The sequence below is a fragment of the Rhinoderma darwinii genome, unplaced genomic scaffold, assembly GCF_050947455.1.
Source record: "Rhinoderma darwinii isolate aRhiDar2 unplaced genomic scaffold, aRhiDar2.hap1 Scaffold_456, whole genome shotgun sequence".
Classification (NCBI taxonomy): domain Eukaryota; kingdom Metazoa; phylum Chordata; class Amphibia; order Anura; family Rhinodermatidae; genus Rhinoderma; species Rhinoderma darwinii.
The window spans coordinates 119,543-133,667 of NW_027463974.1; the positions used below are offsets into that span (position 1 = coordinate 119,543).

A 14,125-nucleotide genomic window follows, 5' to 3' on the forward strand; every position below is an offset into this window, starting at 1 on the left:
GCACAACAGTCAAATAGTGGAGTGGAGTAGGGGAACAGCAAACAGCCAATAAAGCAGCCCGCCCGCTCGCCTGCCCGCCACAATGGACCTACCTGTGTACACTAGATGGATGTGATGGAATGTACTGTCGTCCCTACATTTCAAGAAGAAGTAAGAATTGCAGTTGCAACAAAGCCTTGCTTGCCTACAAAGAGAGCAGCAATTTGGATTTGTTACTATGTTACCTAGAAGAATAACAAACTGTGCAAGGATGGAGGTTGTAGGAGCAAGGAGAAGTTGTCTGTAAAGTTGGTGGATGCCTATTTTCCATTTTGCAGTCCCTTGTCTCCCTCTTGTGGCCTCCTGGAGGCAACTAGCTGTGCAAAAAAAAGACAGCCTGGCGGCCGGCTGTTGCAGTGTTGCCCTCTCAGGCAACACTGAGTGACTGACTGAGCCTCACCGTCTTATATAAAGTTCAGACGGAACTTTGCACGTGTCATAGTGGAGCCCTCAGGATTCCAGAGCCAGCTTTCTGACATCATAATGGGGCCTCAGAGATAAAAGCCTGGGCCCAGGCAGTGTTGGTCAGTGCTGCTCAGCAGGCAGCACTGGACTGGACTGGATTACAGCTGATACAAGGTGTGAAGGAACAAGGGGTGGCTGTGGGCATGCACTTGCTGCCGCTGCCAGTGTTTATCTGCATGGCAGCAGGGCATTTGGGCGTTGCCAGGAAGGCGTTTTTATGTAGATTCCTCCTCTTTCAGCACTGCATTGTGGAGCAAGCAAAAGAAGCAAATCCTGTCTGGCTTCCTCTCCGGCCTTTATTCACCTCCCGTGTAGCTGTGAGTGTGTGAGCCTGCAGGGCCCCATGGAATTGCCTAGAAGTAGGCTGAATCGCTGCAAGGGCTGAACAGCAGTATCGGGCAGGCTCGGGCAACGCGCGGCCCGTTCGGGTTATCGCTTCTCGGCCTTTTGGCTAAGATCAAGTGTAGTATCTGTTCTTATCAGTTTAATATCTGATACGTCCCCTATCTGGGGACCATATATTAAATGGATTTTTAGAACAGGGAGATGGAAATAGAGCTTGCTCTGTCCACTCCACGCATTGACCTGGTATTGCAGTATTTCCAGGACCGGTGCACCCTTTCCTTATGTGTTGACTAAAAGCAGATTCCAAAAGTGTTTTTTGTCTTTGCTATTGTTTCTGTCTTTCTGAAGGGATCTCCCCTTTTAATCCCATTATTTCAACACCTGTTGGACAATGCATGAGTGATAATGAGCTCATTGATTAAATGCAATTAATGAATAGATTGCCACCTCTTGTTGTGTGTCGTCTGTGTTTCTGTGTTTCCGGCATTTCACATTGGAACACCTCATTCACCTTCCTTGTCTTCTCTCCGCCCTCCCTTTTAGGTAAGTTAAAGAGCTGCACCTGAGCCAGCCACTGATTGATTGATTGATTGATTGATTGATTGATTGATTGATTGATTGATTGATGCAGCACAACAGTCAAATAGTGGAGTGGAGTAGGGGAACAGCAAACAGCCAATAAAGCAGCCCGCCCGCTCGCCTGCCCGCCACAATGGACCTACCCTAGATGGATGTGATGGAATGTACTGTCGTCCCTACATTTCAAGAAGAAGTAAGAATTGCAGTTGCAACAAAGCCTTGCTTGCCTACAAAGAGAGCAGCAATTTGGATTTGTTACTATGTTACCTAGAAGAATAACAAACTGTGCAAGGATGGAGGTTGTAGGAGCAAGGAGAAGTTGTCTGTAAAGTTGGTGGATGCCTATTTTCCATTTTGCAGTCCCTTGTCTCCCTCTTGTGGCCTCCTGGAGGCAACTAGCTGTGCAAAAAAAAGACAGCCTGGCGGCCGGCTGTTGCAGTGTTGCCCTCTCAGGCAACACTGAGTGACTGACTGAGCCTCACCGTCTTATATAAAGTTCAGACGGAACTTTGCACGTGTCATAGTGGAGCCCTCAGGATTCCAGAGCCAGCTTTCTGACATCATAATGGGGCCTCAGAGATAAAAGCCTGGGCCCAGGCAGTGTTGGTCAGTGCTGCTCAGCAGGCAGCACTGGACTGGACTGGATTACAGCTGATACAAGGTGTGAAGGAACAAGGGGTGGCTGTGGGCATGCACTTGCTGCCGCTGCCAGTGTTTATCTGCATGGCAGCAGGGCATTTGGGCGTTGCCAGGAAGGCGTTTTTATGTAGATTCCTCCTCTTTCAGCACTGCATTGTGGTGCAAGCAAAAGAAGCAAATCCTGTCTGGCTTCCTCTCCGGCCTTTATTCACCTCCCGTGTAGCTGTGAGTGTGTGAGCCTGCAGGGCCCCATGGAATTGCCTAGAAGTAGGCTGAATCGCTGCAAGGGCTGAACAGCAGTATCGGGCAGGCTCGGGCAACGCGCGGCCCGTTCGGGTTATCGCTTCTCGGCCTTTTGGCTAAGATCAAGTGTAGTATCTGTTCTTATCAGTTTAATATCTGATACGTCCCCTATCTGGGGACCATATATTAAATGGATTTTTAGAACAGGGAGATGGAAATAGAGCTTGCTCTGTCCACTCCACGCATTGACCTGGTATTGCAGTATTTCCAGGACCGGTGCACCCTTTCCTTATGTGTTGACTAAAAGCAGATTCCAAAAGTGTTTTTTGTCTTTGCTATTGTTTCTGTCTTTCTGAAGGGATCTCCCCTTTTAATCCCATTATTTCAACACCTGTTGGACAATGCATGAGTGATAATGAGCTCATTGATTAAATGCAATTAATGAATAGATTGCCACCTCTTGTTGTGTGTCGTCTGTGTTTCTGTGTTTCCGGCATTTCACATTGGAACACCTCATTCACCTTCCTTGTCTTCTCTCCGCCCTCCCTTTTAGGTAAGTTAAAGAGCTGCACCTGAGCCAGCCACTTGATTGATTGATTGATTGATTGATTGATTGATTGATTGATTGATTGATTGATGCAGCACAACAGTCAAATAGTGGAGTGGAGTAGGGGAACAGCAAACAGCCAATAAAGCAGCCCGCCCGCTCGCCTGCCCGCCACAATGGACCTACCTGTGTACACTAGATGGATGTGATGGAATGTACTGTCGTCCCTACATTTCAAGAAGAAGTAAGAATTGCAGTTGCAACAAAGCCTTGCTTGCCTACAAAGAGAGCAGCAATTTGGATTTGTTACTATGTTACCTAGAAGAATAACAAACTGTGCAAGGATGGAGGTTGTAGGAGCAAGGAGAAGTTGTCTGTAAAGTTGGTGGATGCCTATTTTCCATTTTGCAGTCCCTTGTCTCCCTCTTGTGGCCTCCTGGAGGCAACTAGCTGTGCAAAAAAAAGACAGCCTGGCGGCCGGCTGTTGCAGTGTTGCCCTCTCAGGCAACACTGAGTGACTGACTGAGCCTCACCGTCTTATATAAAGTTCAGACGGAACTTTGCACGTGTCATAGTGGAGCCCTCAGGATTCCAGAGCCAGCTTTCTGACATCATAATGGGGCCTCAGAGATAAAAGCCTGGGCCCAGGCAGTGTTGGTCAGTGCTGCTCAGCAGGCAGCACTGGACTGGACTGGATTACAGCTGATACAAGGTGTGAAGGAACAAGGGGTGGCTGTGGGCATGCACTTGCTGCCGCTGCCAGTGTTTATCTGCATGGCAGCAGGGCATTTGGGCGTTGCCAGGAAGGCGTTTTTATGTAGATTCCTCCTCTTTCAGCACTGCATTGTGGAGCAAGCAAAAGAAGCAAATCCTGTCTGGCTTCCTCTCCGGCCTTTATTCACCTCCCGTGTAGCTGTGAGTGTGTGAGCCTGCAGGGCCCCATGGAATTGCCTAGAAGTAGGCTGAATCGCTGCAAGGGCTGAACAGCAGTATCGGGCAGGCTCGGGCAACGCGCGGCCCGTTCGGGTTATCGCTTCTCGGCCTTTTGGCTAAGATCAAGTGTAGTATCTGTTCTTATCAGTTTAATATCTGATACGTCCCCTATCTGGGGACCATATATTAAATGGATTTTTAGAACAGGGAGATGGAAATAGAGCTTGCTCTGTCCACTCCACGCATTGACCTGGTATTGCAGTATTTCCAGGACCGGTGCACCCTTTCCTTATGTGTTGACTAAAAGCAGATTCCAAAAGTGTTTTTTGTCTTTGCTATTGTTTCTGTCTTTCTGAAGGGATCTCCCCTTTTAATCCCATTATTTCAACACCTGTTGGACAATGCATGAGTGATAATGAGCTCATTGATTAAATGCAATTAATGAATAGATTGCCACCTCTTGTTGTGTGTCGTCTGTGTTTCTGTGTTTCCGGCATTTCACATTGGAACACCTCATTCACCTTCCTTGTCTTCTCTCCGCCCTCCCTTTTAGGTAAGTTAAAGAGCTGCACCTGAGCCAGCCACTGATTGATTGATTGATTGATTGATTGATTGATTGATTGATTGATTGATTGATGCAGCACAACAGTCAAATAGTGGAGTGGAGTAGGGGAACAGCAAACAGCCAATAAAGCAGCCCGCCCGCTCGCCTGCCCGCCACAATGGACCTACCTGTGTACACTAGATGGATGTGATGGAATGTACTGTCGTCCCTACATTTCAAGAAGAAGTAAGAATTGCAGTTGCAACAAAGCCTTGCTTGCCTACAAAGAGAGCAGCAATTTGGATTTGTTACTATGTTACCTAGAAGAATAACAAACTGTGCAAGGATGGAGGTTGTAGGAGCAAGGAGAAGTTGTCTGTAAAGTTGGTGGATGCCTATTTTCCATTTTGCAGTCCCTTGTCTCCCTCTTGTGGCCTCCTGGAGGCAACTAGCTGTGCAAAAAAAAGACAGCCTGGCGGCCGGCTGTTGCAGTGTTGCCCTCTCAGGCAACACTGAGTGACTGACTGAGCCTCACCGTCTTATATAAAGTTCAGACGGAACTTTGCACGTGTCATAGTGGAGCCCTCAGGATTCCAGAGCCAGCTTTCTGACATCATAATGGGGCCTCAGAGATAAAAGCCTGGGCCCAGGCAGTGTTGGTCAGTGCTGCTCAGCAGGCAGCACTGGACTGGACTGGATTACAGCTGATACAAGGTGTGAAGGAACAAGGGGTGGCTGTGGGCATGCACTTGCTGCCGCTGCCAGTGTTTATCTGCATGGCAGCAGGGCATTTGGGCGTTGCCAGGAAGGCGTTTTTATGTAGATTCCTCCTCTTTCAGCACTGCATTGTGGTGCAAGCAAAAGAAGCAAATCCTGTCTGGCTTCCTCTCCGGCCTTTATTCACCTCCCGTGTAGCTGTGAGTGTGTGAGCCTGCAGGGCCCCATGGAATTGCCTAGAAGTAGGCTGAATCGCTGCAAGGGCTGAACAGCAGTATCGGGCAGGCTCGGGCAACGCGCGGCCCGTTCGGGTTATCGCTTCTCGGCCTTTTGGCTAAGATCAAGTGTAGTATCTGTTCTTATCAGTTTAATATCTGATACGTCCCCTATCTGGGGACCATATATTAAATGGATTTTTAGAACAGGGAGATGGAAATAGAGCTTGCTCTGTCCACTCCACGCATTGACCTGGTATTGCAGTATTTCCAGGACCGGTGCACCCTTTCCTTATGTGTTGACTAAAAGCAGATTCCAAAAGTGTTTTTTGTCTTTGCTATTGTTTCTGTCTTTCTGAAGGGATCTCCCCTTTTAATCCCATTATTTCAACACCTGTTGGACAATGCATGAGTGATAATGAGCTCATTGATTAAATGCAATTAATGAATAGATTGCCACCTCTTGTTGTGTGTCGTCTGTGTTTCTGTGTTTCCGGCATTTCACATTGGAACACCTCATTCACCTTCCTTGTCTTCTCTCCGCCCTCCCTTTTAGGTAAGTTAAAGAGCTGCACCTGAGCCAGCCACTTGATTGATTGATTGATTGATTGATTGATTGATTGATTGATTGATTGATTGATTGATTGATTGATGCAGCACAACAGTCAAATAGTGGAGTGGAGTAGGGGAACAGCAAACAGCCAATAAAGCAGCCCGCCCGCTCGCCTGCCCGCCACAATGGACCTACCTGTGTACACTAGATGGATGTGATGGAATGTACTGTCGTCCCTACATTTCAAGAAGAAGTAAGAATTGCAGTTGCAACAAAGCCTTGCTTGCCTACAAAGAGAGCAGCAATTTGGATTTGTTACTATGTTACCTAGAAGAATAACAAACTGTGCAAGGATGGAGGTTGTAGGAGCAAGGAGAAGTTGTCTGTAAAGTTGGTGGATGCCTATTTTCCATTTTGCAGTCCCTTGTCTCCCTCTTGTGGCCTCCTGGAGGCAACTAGCTGTGCAAAAAAAAGACAGCCTGGCGGCCGGCTGTTGCAGTGTTGCCCTCTCAGGCAACACTGAGTGACTGACTGAGCCTCACCGTCTTATATAAAGTTCAGACGGAACTTTGCACGTGTCATAGTGGAGCCCTCAGGATTCCAGAGCCAGCTTTCTGACATCATAATGGGGCCTCAGAGATAAAAGCCTGGGCCCAGGCAGTGTTGGTCAGTGCTGCTCAGCAGGCAGCACTGGACTGGACTGGATTACAGCTGATACAAGGTGTGAAGGAACAAGGGGTGGCTGTGGGCATGCACTTGCTGCCGCTGCCAGTGTTTATCTGCATGGCAGCAGGGCATTTGGGCGTTGCCAGGAAGGCGTTTTTATGTAGATTCCTCCTCTTTCAGCACTGCATTGTGGTGCAAGCAAAAGAAGCAAATCCTGTCTGGCTTCCTCTCCGGCCTTTATTCACCTCCCGTGTAGCTGTGAGTGTGTGAGCCTGCAGGGCCCCATGGAATTGCCTAGAAGTAGGCTGAATCGCTGCAAGGGCTGAACAGCAGTATCGGGCAGGCTCGGGCAACGCGCGGCCTGTTCGGGTTATCGCTTCTCGGCCTTTTGGCTAAGATCAAGTGTAGTATCTGTTCTTATCAGTTTAATATCTGATACGTCCCCTATCTGGGGACCATATATTAAATGGATTTTTAGAACAGGGAGATGGAAATAGAGCTTGCTCTGTCCACTCCACGCATTGACCTGGTATTGCAGTATTTCCAGGACCGGTGCACCCTTTCCTTATGTGTTGACTAAAAGCAGATTCCAAAAGTGTTTTTTGTCTTTGCTATTGTTTCTGTCTTTCTGAAGGGATCTCCCCTTTTAATCCCATTATTTCAACACCTGTTGGACAATGCATGAGTGATAATGAGCTCATTGATTAAATGCAATTAATGAATAGATTGCCACCTCTTGTTGTGTGTCGTCTGTGTTTCTGTGTTTCCGGCATTTCACATTGGAACACCTCATTCACCTTCCTTGTCTTCTCTCCGCCCTCCCTTTTAGGTAAGTTAAAGAGCTGCACCTGAGCCAGCCACTGATTGATTGATTGATTGATTGATTGATTGATTGATGCAGCACAACAGTCAAATAGTGGAGTGGAGTAGGGGAACAGCAAACAGCCAATAAAGCAGCCCGCCCGCTCGCCTGCCCGCCACAATGGACCTACCTGTGTACACTAGATGGATGTGATGGAATGTACTGTCGTCCCTACATTTCAAGAAGAAGTAAGAATTGCAGTTGCAACAAAGCCTTGCTTGCCTACAAAGAGAGCAGCAATTTGGATTTGTTACTATGTTACCTAGAAGAATAACAAACTGTGCAAGGATGGAGGTTGTAGGAGCAAGGAGAAGTTGTCTGTAAAGTTGGTGGATGCCTATTTTCCATTTTGCAGTCCCTTGTCTCCCTCTTGTGGCCTCCTGGAGGCAACTAGCTGTGCAAAAAAAAGACAGCCTGGCGGCCGGCTGTTGCAGTGTTGCCCTCTCAGGCAACACTGAGTGACTGACTGAGCCTCACCGTCTTATATAAAGTTCAGACGGAACTTTGCACGTGTCATAGTGGAGCCCTCAGGATTCCAGAGCCAGCTTTCTGACATCATAATGGGGCCTCAGAGATAAAAGCCTGGGCCCAGGCAGTGTTGGTCAGTGCTGCTCAGCAGGCAGCACTGGACTGGACTGGATTACAGCTGATACAAGGTGTGAAGGAACAAGGGGTGGCTGTGGGCATGCACTTGCTGCCGCTGCCAGTGTTTATCTGCATGGCAGCAGGGCATTTGGGCGTTGCCAGGAAGGCGTTTTTATGTAGATTCCTCCTCTTTCAGCACTGCATTGTGGTGCAAGCAAAAGAAGCAAATCCTGTCTGGCTTCCTCTCCGGCCTTTATTCACCTCCCGTGTAGCTGTGAGTGTGTGAGCCTGCAGGGCCCCATGGAATTGCCTAGAAGTAGGCTGAATCGCTGCAAGGGCTGAACAGCAGTATCGGGCAGGCTCGGGCAACGCGCGGCCCGTTCGGGTTATCGCTTCTCGGCCTTTTGGCTAAGATCAAGTGTAGTATCTGTTCTTATCAGTTTAATATCTGATACGTCCCCTATCTGGGGACCATATATTAAATGGATTTTTAGAACAGGGAGATGGAAATAGAGCTTGCTCTGTCCACTCCACGCATTGACCTGGTATTGCAGTATTTCCAGGACCGGTGCACCCTTTCCTTATGTGTTGACTAAAAGCAGATTCCAAAAGTGTTTTTTGTCTTTGCTATTGTTTCTGTCTTTCTGAAGGGATCTCCCCTTTTAATCCCATTATTTCAACACCTGTTGGACAATGCATGAGTGATAATGAGCTCATTGATTAAATGCAATTAATGAATAGATTGCCACCTCTTGTTGTGTGTCGTCTGTGTTTCTGTGTTTCCGGCATTTCACATTGGAACACCTCATTCACCTTCCTTGTCTTCTCTCCGCCCTCCCTTTTAGGTAAGTTAAAGAGCTGCACCTGAGCCAGCCACTGATTGATTGATTGATTGATTGATTGATTGATTGATTGATTGATTGATTGATTGATTGATTGATTGATGCAGCACAACAGTCAAATAGTGGAGTGGAGTAGGGGAACAGCAAACAGCCAATAAAGCAGCCCGCCCGCTCGCCTGCCCGCCACAATGGACCTACCTGTGTACACTAGATGGATGTGATGGAATGTACTGTCGTCCCTACATTTCAAGAAGAAGTAAGAATTGCAGTTGCAACAAAGCCTTGCTTGCCTACAAAGAGAGCAGCAATTTGGATTTGTTACTATGTTACCTAGAAGAATAACAAACTGTGCAAGGATGGAGGTTGTAGGAGCAAGGAGAAGTTGTCTGTAAAGTTGGTGGATGCCTATTTTCCATTTTGCAGTCCCTTGTCTCCCTCTTGTGGCCTCCTGGAGGCAACTAGCTGTGCAAAAAAAAGACAGCCTGGCGGCCGGCTGTTGCAGTGTTGCCCTCTCAGGCAACACTGAGTGACTGACTGAGCCTCACCGTCTTATATAAAGTTCAGACGGAACTTTGCACGTGTCATAGTGGAGCCCTCAGGATTCCAGAGCCAGCTTTCTGACATCATAATGGGGCCTCAGAGATAAAAGCCTGGGCCCAGGCAGTGTTGGTCAGTGCTGCTCAGCAGGCAGCACTGGACAGGACTGGATTACAGCTGATACAAGGTGTGAAGGAACAAGGGGTGGCTGTGGGCATGCACTTGCTGCCGCTGCCAGTGTTTATCTGCATGGCAGCAGGGCATTTGGGCGTTGCCAGGAAGGCGTTTTTATGTAGATTCCTCCTCTTTCAGCACTGCATTGTGGTGCAAGCAAAAGAAGCAAATCCTGTCTGGCTTCCTCTCCGGCCTTTATTCACCTCCCGTGTAGCTGTGAGTGTGTGAGCCTGCAGGGCCCCATGGAATTGCCTAGAAGTAGGCTGAATCGCTGCAAGGGCTGAACAGCAGTATCGGGCAGGCTCGGGCAACGCGCGGCCCGTTCGGGTTATCGCTTCTCGGCCTTTTGGCTAAGATCAAGTGTAGTATCTGTTCTTATCAGTTTTTAATATCTGATACGTCCCCTATCTGGGGACCATATATTAAATGGATTTTTAGAACAGGGAGATGGAAATAGAGCTTGCTCTGTCCACTCCACGCATTGACCTGGTATTGCAGTATTTCCAGGACCGGTGCACCCTTTCCTTATGTGTTGACTAAAAGCAGATTCCAAAAGTGTTTTTTGTCTTTGCTATTGTTTCTGTCTTTCTGAAGGGATCTCCCCTTTTAATCCCATTATTTCAACACCTGTTGGACAATGCATGAGTGATAATGAGCTCATTGATTAAATGCAATTAATGAATAGATTGCCACCTCTTGTTGTGTGTCGTCTGTGTTTCTGTGTTTCCGGCATTTCACATTGGAACACCTCATTCACCTTCCTTGTCTTCTCTCCGCCCTCCCTTTTCGGTAAGTTAAAGAGCTGCACCTGAGCCAGCCACTGATTGATTGATTGATTGATTGATTGATTGATTGATGCAGCACAACAGTCAAATAGTGGAGTGGAGTAGGGGAACAGCAAACAGCCAATAAAGCAGCCCGCCCGCTCGCCTGCCCGCCACAATGGACCTACCTGTGTACACTAGATGGATGTGATGGAATGTACTGTCGTCCCTACATTTCAAGAAGAAGTAAGAATTGCAGTTGCAACAAAGCCTTGCTTGCCTACAAAGAGAGCAGCAATTTGGATTTGTTACTATGTTACCTAGAAGAATAACAAACTGTGCAAGGATGGAGGTTGTAGGAGCAAGGAGAAGTTGTCTGTAAAGTTGGTGGATGCCTATTTTCCATTTTGCAGTCCCTTGTCTCCCTCTTGTGGCCTCCTGGAGGCAACTAGCTGTGCAAAAAAAAGACAGCCTGGCGGCCGGCTGTTGCAGTGTTGCCCTCTCAGGCAACACTGAGTGACTGACTGAGCCTCACCGTCTTATATAAAGTTCAGACGGAACTTTGCACGTGTCATAGTGGAGCCCTCAGGATTCCAGAGCCAGCTTTCTGACATCATAATGGGGCCTCAGAGATAAAAGCCTGGGCCCAGGCAGTGTTGGTCAGTGCTGCTCAGCAGGCAGCACTGGACTGGACTGGATTACAGCTGATACAAGGTGTGAAGGAACAAGGGGTGGCTGTGGGCATGCACTTGCTGCCGCTGCCAGTGTTTATCTGCATGGCAGCAGGGCATTTGGGCGTTGCCAGGAAGGCGTTTTTATGTAGATTCCTCCTCTTTCAGCACTGCATTGTGGTGCAAGCAAAAGAAGCAAATCCTGTCTGGCTTCCTCTCCGGCCTTTATTCACCTCCCGTGTAGCTGTGAGTGTGTGAGCCTGCAGGGCCCCATGGAATTGCCTAGAAGTAGGCTGAATCGCTGCAAGGGCTGAACAGCAGTATCGGGCAGGCTCGGGCAACGCGCGGCCCGTTCGGGTTATCGCTTCTCGGCCTTTTGGCTAAGATCAAGTGTAGTATCTGTTCTTATCAGTTTAATATCTGATACGTCCCCTATCTGGGGACCATATATTAAATGGATTTTTAGAACAGGGAGATGGAAATAGAGCTTGCTCTGTCCACTCCACGCATTGACCTGGTATTGCAGTATTTCCAGGACCGGTGCACCCTTTCCTTATGTGTTGACTAAAAGCAGATTCCAAAAGTGTTTTTTGTCTTTGCTATTGTTTCTGTCTTTCTGAAGGGATCTCCCCTTTTAATCCCATTATTTCAACACCTGTTGGACAATGCATGAGTGATAATGAGCTCATTGATTAAATGCAATTAATGAATAGATTGCCACCTCTTGTTGTGTGTCGTCTGTGTTTCTGTGTTTCCGGCATTTCACATTGTGACACCTCATTCACCTTCCTTGTCTTCTCTCCGCCCTCCCTTTTAGGTAAGTTAAAGAGCTGCACCTGAGCCAGCCACTGATTGATTGATTGATTGATTGATTGATTGATTGATTGATTGATTGATGCAGCACAACAGTCAAATAGTGGAGTGGAGTAGGGGAACAGCAAACAGCCAATAAAGCAGCCCGCCCGCTCGCCTGCCCGCCACAATGGACCTACCTGTGTACACTAGATGGATGTGATGGAATGTACTGTCGTCCCTACATTTCAAGAAGAAGTAAGAATTGCAGTTGCAACAAAGCCTTGCTTGCCTACAAAGAGAGCAGCAATTTGGATTTGTTACTATGTTACCTAGAAGAATAACAAACTGTGCAAGGATGGAGGTTGTAGGAGCAAGGAGAAGTTGTCTGTAAAGTTGGTGGATGCCTATTTTCCATTTTGCAGTCCCTTGTCTCCCTCTTGTGGCCTCCTGGAGGCAACTAGCTGTGCAAAAAAAAGACAGCCTGGCGGCCGGCTGTTGCAGTGTTGCCCTCTCAGGCAACACTGAGTGACTGACTGAGCCTCACCGTCTTATATAAAGTTCAGACGGAACTTTGCACGTGTCATAGTGGAGCCCTCAGGATTCCAGAGCCAGCTTTCTGACATCATAATGGGGCCTCAGAGATAAAAGCCTGGGCCCAGGCAGTGTTGGTCAGTGCTGCTCAGCAGGCAGCACTGGACTGGACTGGATTACAGCTGATACAAGGTGTGAAGGAACAAGGGGTGGCTGTGGGCATGCACTTGCTGCCGCTGCCAGTGTTTATCTGCATGGCAGCAGGGCATTTGGGCGTTGCCAGGAAGGCGTTTTTATGTAGATTCCTCCTCTTTCAGCACTGCATTGTGGTGCAAGCAAAAGAAGCAAATCCTGTCTGGCTTCCTCTCCGGCCTTTATTCACCTCCCGTGTAGCTGTGAGTGTGTGAGCCTGCAGGGCCCCATGGAATTGCCTAGAAGTAGGCTGAATCGCTGCAAGGGCTGAACAGCAGTATCGGGCAGGCTCGGGCAACGCGCGGCCCGTTCGGGTTATCGCTTCTCGGCCTTTTGGCTAAGATCAAGTGTAGTATCTGTTCTTATCAGTTTAATATCTGATACGTCCCCTATCTGGGGACCATATATTAAATGGATTTTTAGAACAGGGAGATGGAAATAGAGCTTGCTCTGTCCACTCCACGCATTGACCTGGTATTGCAGTATTTCCAGGACCGGTGCACCCTTTCCTTATGTGTTGACTAAAAGCAGATTCCAAAAGTGTTTTTTGTCTTTGCTATTGTTTCTGTCTTTCTGAAGGGATCTCCCCTTTTAATCCCATTATTTCAACACCTGTTGGACAATGCATGAGTGATAATGAGCTCATTGATTAAATGCAATTAATGAATAGATTGCCACCTCTTGTTGTGTGTCGTCTGTGTTTCTGTGTTTCCGGCATTTCACATTGGAACACCTCATTCACCTTCCTTGTCTTCTCTCCGCCCTCCCTTTTAGGTAAGTTAAAGAGCTGCACCTGAGCCAGCCACTGATTGATTGATTGATTGATTGATTGATTGATTGATTGATTGATTGATTGATTGATTGATGCAGCACAACAGTCAAATAGTGGAGTGGAGTAGGGGAACAGCAAACAGCCAATAAAGCAGCCCGCCCGCTCGCCTGCCCGCCACAATGGACCTACCTGTGTACACTAGATGGATGTGATGGAATGTACTGTCGTCCCTACATTTCAAGAAGAAGTAAGAATTGCAGTTGCAACAAAGCCTTGCTTGCCTACAAAGAGAGCAGCAATTTGGATTTGTTACTATGTTACCTAGAAGAATAACAAACTGTGCAAGGATGGAGGTTGTAGGAGCAAGGAGAAGTTGTCTGTAAAGTTGGTGGATGCCTATTTTCCATTTTGCAGTCCCTTGTCTCCCTCTTGTGGCCTCCTGGAGGCAACTAGCTGTGCAAAAAAAAGACAGCCTGGCGGCCGGCTGTTGCAGTGTTGCCCTCTCAGGCAACACTGAGTGACTGACTGAGCCTCACCGTCTTATATAAAGTTCAGACGGAACTTTGCACGTGTCATAGTGGAGCCCTCAGGATTCCAGAGCCAGCTTTCTGACATCATAATGGGGCCTCAGAGATAAAAGCCTGGGCCCAGGCAGTGTTGGTCAGTGCTGCTCAGCAGGCAGCACTGGACTGGACTGGATTACAGCTGATACAAGGTGTGAAGGAACAAGGGGTGGCTGTGGGCATGCACTTGCTGCCGCTGCCAGTGTTTATCTGCATGGCAGCAGGGCATTTGGGCGTTGCCAGGAAGGCGTTTTTATGTAGATTCCTCCTCTTTCAGCACTGCATTGTGGTGCAAGCAAAAGAAGCAAATCCTGTCTGGCTTCCTCTCCGGCCTTTATTCACCTCCCGTGTA

The 14,125-nt window shown here is 48.0% G+C and overlaps 9 non-coding genes across 9 annotated transcripts; all 9 read left to right on the forward strand.

Annotated features, from left to right (window-relative positions):
- The first annotated feature begins 935 nt into the window (after positions 1–935).
- Positions 936–1,126, forward strand: LOC142717447 (U2 spliceosomal RNA). The gene has a single exon (XR_012871824.1). It is a non-coding gene; the product is annotated as a U2 spliceosomal RNA (small nuclear RNA).
- A 1,280-nt stretch (positions 1,127–2,406) lies between these two features.
- LOC142717449 (U2 spliceosomal RNA) lies at positions 2,407–2,597 on the forward strand. The gene has a single exon (XR_012871826.1). It is a non-coding gene; the product is annotated as a U2 spliceosomal RNA (small nuclear RNA).
- Positions 2,598–3,886: 1,289 nt separating this feature from the next.
- LOC142717450 (U2 spliceosomal RNA) lies at positions 3,887–4,077 on the forward strand. Its single transcript, XR_012871827.1, has one exon. It is a non-coding gene; the product is annotated as a U2 spliceosomal RNA (small nuclear RNA).
- Positions 4,078–5,365: 1,288 nt separating this feature from the next.
- Positions 5,366–5,556, forward strand: LOC142717451 (U2 spliceosomal RNA). Its single transcript, XR_012871828.1, has one exon. It is a non-coding gene; the product is annotated as a U2 spliceosomal RNA (small nuclear RNA).
- Positions 5,557–6,857: 1,301 nt separating this feature from the next.
- On the forward strand, positions 6,858–7,048 carry LOC142717453 (U2 spliceosomal RNA). The gene has a single exon (XR_012871829.1). It is a non-coding gene; the product is annotated as a U2 spliceosomal RNA (small nuclear RNA).
- A 1,272-nt stretch (positions 7,049–8,320) lies between these two features.
- Positions 8,321–8,511, forward strand: LOC142717454 (U2 spliceosomal RNA). Its single transcript, XR_012871830.1, has one exon. It is a non-coding gene; the product is annotated as a U2 spliceosomal RNA (small nuclear RNA).
- Positions 8,512–9,815: 1,304 nt separating this feature from the next.
- LOC142717555 (U2 spliceosomal RNA) lies at positions 9,816–10,008 on the forward strand. The gene has a single exon (XR_012871927.1). It is a non-coding gene; the product is annotated as a U2 spliceosomal RNA (small nuclear RNA).
- A 1,272-nt stretch (positions 10,009–11,280) lies between these two features.
- On the forward strand, positions 11,281–11,471 carry LOC142717455 (U2 spliceosomal RNA). Its single transcript, XR_012871831.1, has one exon. It is a non-coding gene; the product is annotated as a U2 spliceosomal RNA (small nuclear RNA).
- Positions 11,472–12,755: 1,284 nt separating this feature from the next.
- On the forward strand, positions 12,756–12,946 carry LOC142717456 (U2 spliceosomal RNA). The gene has a single exon (XR_012871832.1). It is a non-coding gene; the product is annotated as a U2 spliceosomal RNA (small nuclear RNA).
- The last annotated feature ends 1,179 nt before the right edge of the window (positions 12,947–14,125 follow it).